This window comes from Phyllobates terribilis, unplaced genomic scaffold, assembly GCF_046119375.1.
Source record: "Phyllobates terribilis strain yellow unplaced genomic scaffold, ASM4611937v1 Scaffold_468__1_contigs__length_1428546, whole genome shotgun sequence".
Classification (NCBI taxonomy): domain Eukaryota; kingdom Metazoa; phylum Chordata; class Amphibia; order Anura; family Dendrobatidae; genus Phyllobates; species Phyllobates terribilis.
The window spans coordinates 512,979-519,979 of NW_027363228.1; the positions used below are offsets into that span (position 1 = coordinate 512,979).

Genomic DNA, 7,001 nt, shown 5'->3' on the forward strand with positions numbered 1-7,001 from the left:
GCATTATACAAGGAAGGGGCGCATGATGGGGAGCATTTTACAAGGAAGGGGAGCATTATACAAGGCAGGGGTTCAGGATGGGGGGCATTGTACAAGGAAGCAGCCCAGGATAGGGAGCATTATACCAGAATGGGGATCATTATACCATGACATGGGCCAGGATGAAGGACATTACACCAGGAAGGGCACAATGATGGAGGTCATTATACCAGAATGGGGCCTAGGATGGGGGACAGGATACCAGGATGGAAGACATTGTTATAGGATGAGGGATATTATACTAGGATAGGGGACATTGTTACAGGAAGGGGCCAGGATGGGGGACATTATTACAGTAAGAGGCCCTGGACCAAGGACATTATACCAGGAAGGAGCCTAGGATTGGGACGTTATTGCTGAAAGGGGCTCAGGATGGGGGGTATTATACACAGAAGGTGGATATTATAACAGGAAGAGGCCCAGGATAGGGGATATTATAACAGGAAGGGGCGCAGGAAGGGGAACATTATACCAGGAAGGGGCCTAGAATGAGAGACATTATTATAGGATGGGGCTAGAGCTACGATGGGGGAGATTATTACAGGAAACATCCAAGGCAGGGGCGAACACGCGCATCATTATCGGATCTAGAATGCTATAAGGGCCCATACATCTGACCAACATGCTGGTGGGGGCCCAGGTCCAAATTTTGCACATCTACAGGAACATGGCATAACAATATGTCATATGTTGGGAAGGGTTTAAGCTACAGCACATTACATAGCCTCTTGCAGCTATATCAATGGAAAAATGAAAAATGTATGGCTTTTTGAAGACGGAAAGGAAAAAATGCAAAACAAAAAATGATCCGGTCCTGAAGGGATTAAGGATTTCCCACCCACAGTAAATGTTGTCACTCAGCTTTCTTCTCTTATGGCCCAGTCCGTCTCCCTGTTTTCTGCACCACTCTCGTAGTCATGTATTTTTTCTCCTTATAAACACTAATATATACTTGCTGATTTCTCCCCCCACAGGTGAGAGACCTTCTGCAGAAAACTGTAGAAACTTTTGTCCGTTTATTTGACCTGATAGACGGGCAATTTTTACCAATCTTCAAAATGCAACTTACATTTGATGACGAGAAAATGGATTTCTATCCAAGCTTCCAGGACGTAGAAGAAGTTTTACTATTTATATTAACTCGGATCTCCAAGACCCTTCAGGTATCAGGATTTTTTTTTCAATGCTGACAACTTACTTTTTATAGTAGGTACATGTGTGGCTCACAGGTAAAAACTGCAGCAAAAAAAATTGGAAATTTGCTGCCACCATTTTGGAATATCACAGCAAAAAAAAAATATAGCACTGGCTGATTTACAATTGCTATTGGCTGTCACCTAGTATATGAGTGACGCGCCCCCTGGGCCATGTTCAGGGGATACCCGGAGCCGGATCTGGATAGGGGTAGTAGTCCTTGTGGCGGTGACCCGGTCCGTGCCCAGGGTGTCAAACTAAGTGTGTGGCAGTCTTTGTAGATGTTGCTTAAGTGTCGACTACGCCACCCGTTGATTTGCGGTCACAAGGCCGCCGCTGCAGAACAGTCCGCTGAGGCCGGTAGTATGTGTGCAGCGATGGTGGTATAACCCCCAACGGGAGGGGTATGGCCTCAGGGCAGCTGGTGCGGATGATGGAGGTAGTGGTAGTGCAGAAAGGAGAGTCAGAGGCGTGAGATGCAGTTTCAGGGTTTTTACTCACAGTAGTTCTTTCAGTCACTCCGGCCTTGAGTGACCACCCGAGCCGTGCTGCATTCACCAGGTGTGGGACTCGGCTAACCCCCAGGCAGTTCTGGAGCGTGGTCCTGAGCTCCCTTCTCTTTCTCTCTCTGCTGGCCGTCCCCACCAGGGATCCACCTTTGTCCGGTTCCCTTGGGCCTCCTGGTGGCAAAACCTTCTCTGGCTTTCCTGACCCTACTCTTGGTGTACCTTCCTGGTGGATGTGGTGAGGGTTGTGGCAAAGCTTGACCACGACCTCCGGATCCTGGCTAAGGGTTACTTTTGCCTCCGCCAGCTTGGGATCCGGTGCCCTCTTCTGCCAACCCTTCACCCTTTTGGCTTAATTCTGGGATCTCAGGGCTCCCTCTGGCTCTGCGTCTCTGGGCCTTTCTTCTTCCTCCTCCACTACAAGCTTGGCCCTGGAGCTGGGCCCAGCCGGAGCCACAGCTCTCTGTCAGCCCTCCTGGCTGAGCTCCTCTGCTCGGCTTCTCCTCAGGCTGAACTGACCCTGATCTAAGATGGTGCCCACCATATATACTCCCTCTATGTGTGAGCCCAGGTGACCAGCACCCAATGGGCTCCTACCTCTATGCCCAGAGTCCTCCCCCTATCTGCCCCTACACTACTGGGATGTTCCACCCCCCTCCCACTCCAGCCAGGGACAGACGCTGTCGTACCTGCACATTTATCTGGTGGGAGTACCGTAGTTCTGTCCCCCGGAAATGGGATGTATGTAGTGCATGCAGCCTTCTGAGCTCAGTCCCACACTCCATCCTTACCCGGGAGTGGAATACCACACCTCTGGGTCGAGGTGCAATACCCCTGTAGCAGCCGAGTCCTCAGGGTGCTACATTCCCCCCTGGTAAATCACAGCACGTCCTCGGGCTGTAAAAGAGCAAAACATAAAAAACATACAAAATTTTTAAAGTGCACTTACATATAAAATATAACTTTCAACCCATCCCTTTATGGGAGGTACTTCTCTCTTAAAATGTTACAGGTATAAAATGTTACGGATACATCATAAAATAACATTAACTCTTTCAGCATAATAAAACTTTTCATATAAAACATTTTTGACCAATACGTCCTTGATCTCTGGCCACCGTGCAACTTGTGACCAGGTAAAAGTGCAACAGTCACAAAAACAGTTCCTTATAAAACCGGTAGGGGGCGCCTTAGGAAGCGCAACTATTTACAAGGGATATGGCCGCTCTCAGTCCTCGGCCAGTGGGGATAAGGGAGTGGCTGCTCACAGTCCTCAGCCTGTGGGGAGATGGGACACACTGGAACAGTTCACACTTGTCCCAACGGGGAACTCATTTTAATTAAGCAGCATGGCATATACCCTTACGGGTAACTATATACAGTTTCAGTTCACCTCTTAATGGTGACGATGCCCTCCTGCTCCTTCCTGAGGGTAGGCTTCAGACCCATCCGGGTCCTCTTGTTCCTCCTCCCACCGCAGCTCTTCTTCCGTCAGGCGATGTACATGAAGGGCATAGGGTCCTTTGGCACACTGGTGCCGGGTGAAGGTGACCTCGTCACCCAGGTACAGGTCACGACCACGGTGTCCCTCCGGTAGGTGGGACTCGACATCTCTGCGAGTTACAAAAATGTCACCGGGGGTTTTGTGATCCCTGATGAAGCCCCAACCGTGCTGCAGTTGGAATTTGATTACAGTCCCGGTGGCACGGGGACCGTGGGCTGCACGGGGGTTCCGTCGGGTCCGGCTTTTCTGCTCTGCACTCTGGATTTGCAGCCGCTCCTCGCGGACCCGCCTCTCTCTCCTTTCTCTGTCAAAGACCGCTAGCTGCTGCCGGCAGCACTCTGCACGCTGGGCTGCGGCCGCCCGGGTCTCCTCGGTGAATCCCATCAGGTCCTCACCGGTGGGGTCCCACTCAAATTGGGCGTCCTCCAACGGCAGCGGGTCAAGTTTGGCGGGCGCCGGAGCCGGAATTAGAGGTTCATCCAGAGGCCGTTCCCTCCGGAGTCGGGGATTGACGAACTCCGGTGGCCACCTAAAGGGCTGCCTATCCGGGCAAGTATGCTGGGCAAACAAGTCTTCTCCCAGGGGTAGCACGATGGAGGTTGAGGGCGCGATGATTGCCGCGGCGCCCGGGGGCACTCTGAATGTGAAGGGCACTGTGGAGACGGCTGCGCCCGGGGGTACTCTGCCCTGTGACCAGGCCGATGGCGCTTCCTGTTTGGTCGCACTCTGATTTGAGGCGCGTGACGTCACGGGGAGCGCGGCCGCGGCTCCTGCCGCGTGAGGCCTAGTTTGGAGCGGTGGCGGTGCAGCGACGGGCGCAGTGAACGAGATTTCGGGCTCTGCGACGGGGAGCTGGGGCAAGTTCTCGGCCTCCGGGTACGGGGTGTTGACGTCCCCATTACCTGCTTCCGTTACTTCAGCTCCCTCCACGGCGCCGTCTCCGGCCTTCGTCCCTCCTGCTCTTCCTTCAGGGGCAGGCGTGCTCCTCGCTGCGGGCGGTGTCTTTTGCTGGCGGGTTCCAGCCTGCTGGGCCATCTCCTTGCTCCACTCAGTCAGCGCTTTTTGCTGTACTTCGGCCATCTTCCGTGCTAGGCCCTCCAGCGCGGTCTGTGCACGCTCCCGGTCTCGGGGGAGCTGTGCCAGGATCTCCACCAGGCCTGGTGGGGTGGTGGCTTGCAACAGGCTCCTGACCACTGGGTCGGTGCTGCCTGCCTCTCCCTCCATCTCCGGGTGCGTTCTCTCCAGACTCCTCCAGGCTGCTCCCATTCTCTCTCTTTTGTTCTCTCTCCGCCCCCATTCAGGGTGGTGCCGGGGCAACTTGGTGATTGTCAGCTCCAGGGGCAGACCTCCCACGCTGATGGACATCTCAGTTACTGCAGTCTCTGCTGGTGGGGGCGGTCTTCGCTTTTGGCGCCATTCTTGGACCTGGCCCACGATGGGAGGCGGCCTCTTGTCACCCTCTGGCACGCCCATAATGGCGTCCGCTCTGCCAGGGCGGGAAATCTTCTCAGATGGCGGGAATCGTCTCCCATTGGCGGGAAACTCCGTGGATGGCGGGAAAAAGCTGCAGATGGCGGGCAACCGGCGGGAAACGACCCGTGATGGCGTCCGATGGCGGAGACCCTCCGGAATCGCCGGAAGACTTCTTTTGACGGTACATTTAGACTTTTCTTCAGGCACGCAGTACCCGGTAGTTGCGGGCACGTAATCCTGCCGACTACGCCAAAGTTGACGCGCCCCCTGGGCCATGTTCAGGAGATACCCGGAGCCGGATCTGGATAGGGGTAGTAGTCCTTGTGGCGGTGACCCGGTCCGTGCCCAGGGTGTCAAACTAAGTGTGTGGCAGTCTTTGTAGATGTTGCTTAAGTGTCGACTACGCCACCCGTTGATTTGCGGTCACAAGGCCGCCGCTGCAGAACAGTCCGCTGAGGCCGGTAGTATGTGTGCAGCGATGGTGGTATAACCCCCAACAGGAGGGGTATGGCCTCAGGGCAGCTGGTGCGGATGATGGAGGTAGTGGTAGTGCAGAAAGGAGAGTCAGAGGCGTGAGATGCAGTTTCAGGGTTTTTACTCACAGTAGTTCTTTCAGTCACTCCGGCCTTGAGTGACCACCCGAGCCGTGCTGCATTCACCAGGTGTGGGACTCGGCTAACCCCCAGGCAGTTCTGGAGCGTGGTCCTGAGCTCCCTTCTCTTTCTCTCTCTGCTGGCCGTCCCCACCAGGGATCCACCTTTGTCCGGTTCCCTTGGGCCTCCTGGTGGCAAAACCTTCTCTGGCTTTCCTGACCCTACTCTTGGTGTACCTTCCTGGTGGATGTGGTGAGGGTCGTGGCAAAGCTTGACCACGACCTCCGGTTCCTGGCTAAGGGTTACTTTTGCCTCCGCCAGCTTGGGATCCAGTGCCCTCTTCTGCCAACCCTTCACCCTTTTGGCTTAATTCTGGGATCTCAGGGTTCCCTTTGGCTCTGCGTCTCTGGGCCTTTCTTCTTCCTCCTCCACTACAAGCTTGGCCCTGGAGCTGGGCCCAGCCGGAGCCACAGCTCTCTGTCAGCCCTCCTGGCTGAGCTCCTCTGCTCGGCTTCTCCTCAGGCTGAACTGACCCTGATCTAAGATGGTGCCCACCATATATACTCCCTCTATGTGTGAGCCCAGGTGACCAGCACCCAATGGGCTCCTACCTCTATGCCCAGAGTCCTTCCCCTATCTGCCCCTACACTACTGGGATGTTCCACCCCCCTCCCACTCCAGCCAGGGACAGACGCTGTCTGGGTCGAGGTGCAATACCCCTGTAGCAGCCGAGTCCTCAGGGTGCTACATGAGCGTCCGCAGCAGTATCCTCCGGTGGGCCCCCATGCAGGGATAGGACAACGAGTATATTGACTTTGTAATACACATTGCAAAAATATATGAGAATTATAAGTAGAAGAGTTGGGTAGCATAAACACTTTTACAGGCTCGGACTGGCCAACAGGAGAAATGGAGAATCCTCCGGTGGGCCCCCATGAAGGGATGGCTCTCCACTCCAGTCCCCTATTAAAGTGCACCTGTCAGCAGGAGTGTGCTCAGTAAACCACATACACTGTCAGGAGGGCGACATTACACAGAGTAAAATGATACCATTTTAATCAGTGTAGTGGCACCCACCTAACAATGTATGTGTTTTACTGAGCTCAATCCTGCTGACAGGTGCGTTTTAAATGTATAAGTGGTTAAATCTGAATTTTTGGGGTGACAGATGCCCTTTAAGCTCCCTTTAGTGGCCACTGAGGATACACAGCATGGCAGCTTTTATTCCATGTCTATGCTGAGGATATGGAGCTTTGTATGGAGTTTTTGATTTATTTATATCACAATAGGTGGATGTTCAGGGGGTTTATATTAGAGACTTCTGCAGTATTCATGTCACTTTATAGAACGTTCTTCTTTGTCCAGAATATTCAGACGGTGCAGCCGTGGCTTTCTGGTAGTAACACGGTTCAGATCATCGAGGCCAAACTCCCTGATTACATCTTTGATTCTGCCGCGCTGAAGCTGAAGGAGGCCGTCAGCCACAATCTACACCAGCCATTCAGGCATTTCCAAACCTACGGTAAGCAGGACGTGAATCATTAAAGGGATGATACATACGGAAAGCTGGACATGAGTCATTAAAGGGATGGTACATATGGTAAGCTGGACGTGAATCATTAAAGGGATGGTACATACGGTAAGCTTGACGTGAGCCATTAAAGGGATGGTACATACTGTAAGCTGGACGTG

The 7,001-nt window shown here is 53.5% G+C and overlaps 1 long non-coding RNA gene across 1 annotated transcript in view; it reads left to right on the plus strand.

Annotated features, from left to right (window-relative positions):
- LOC141229241 (uncharacterized) overlaps window positions 1-6,792 on the plus strand; it is a 60,318-nt gene extending 53,526 nt beyond the window's left edge. Inside the window, exons 2-3 of the long non-coding RNA XR_012295967.1 lie at window positions 1,014-1,202; window positions 6,675-6,792. This is a non-coding gene — a long non-coding RNA (uncharacterized lncRNA). The remainder of the gene's footprint in view (window positions 1-1,013; window positions 1,203-6,674) is intronic.
- The last annotated feature ends 209 nt before the right edge of the window (window positions 6,793-7,001 follow it).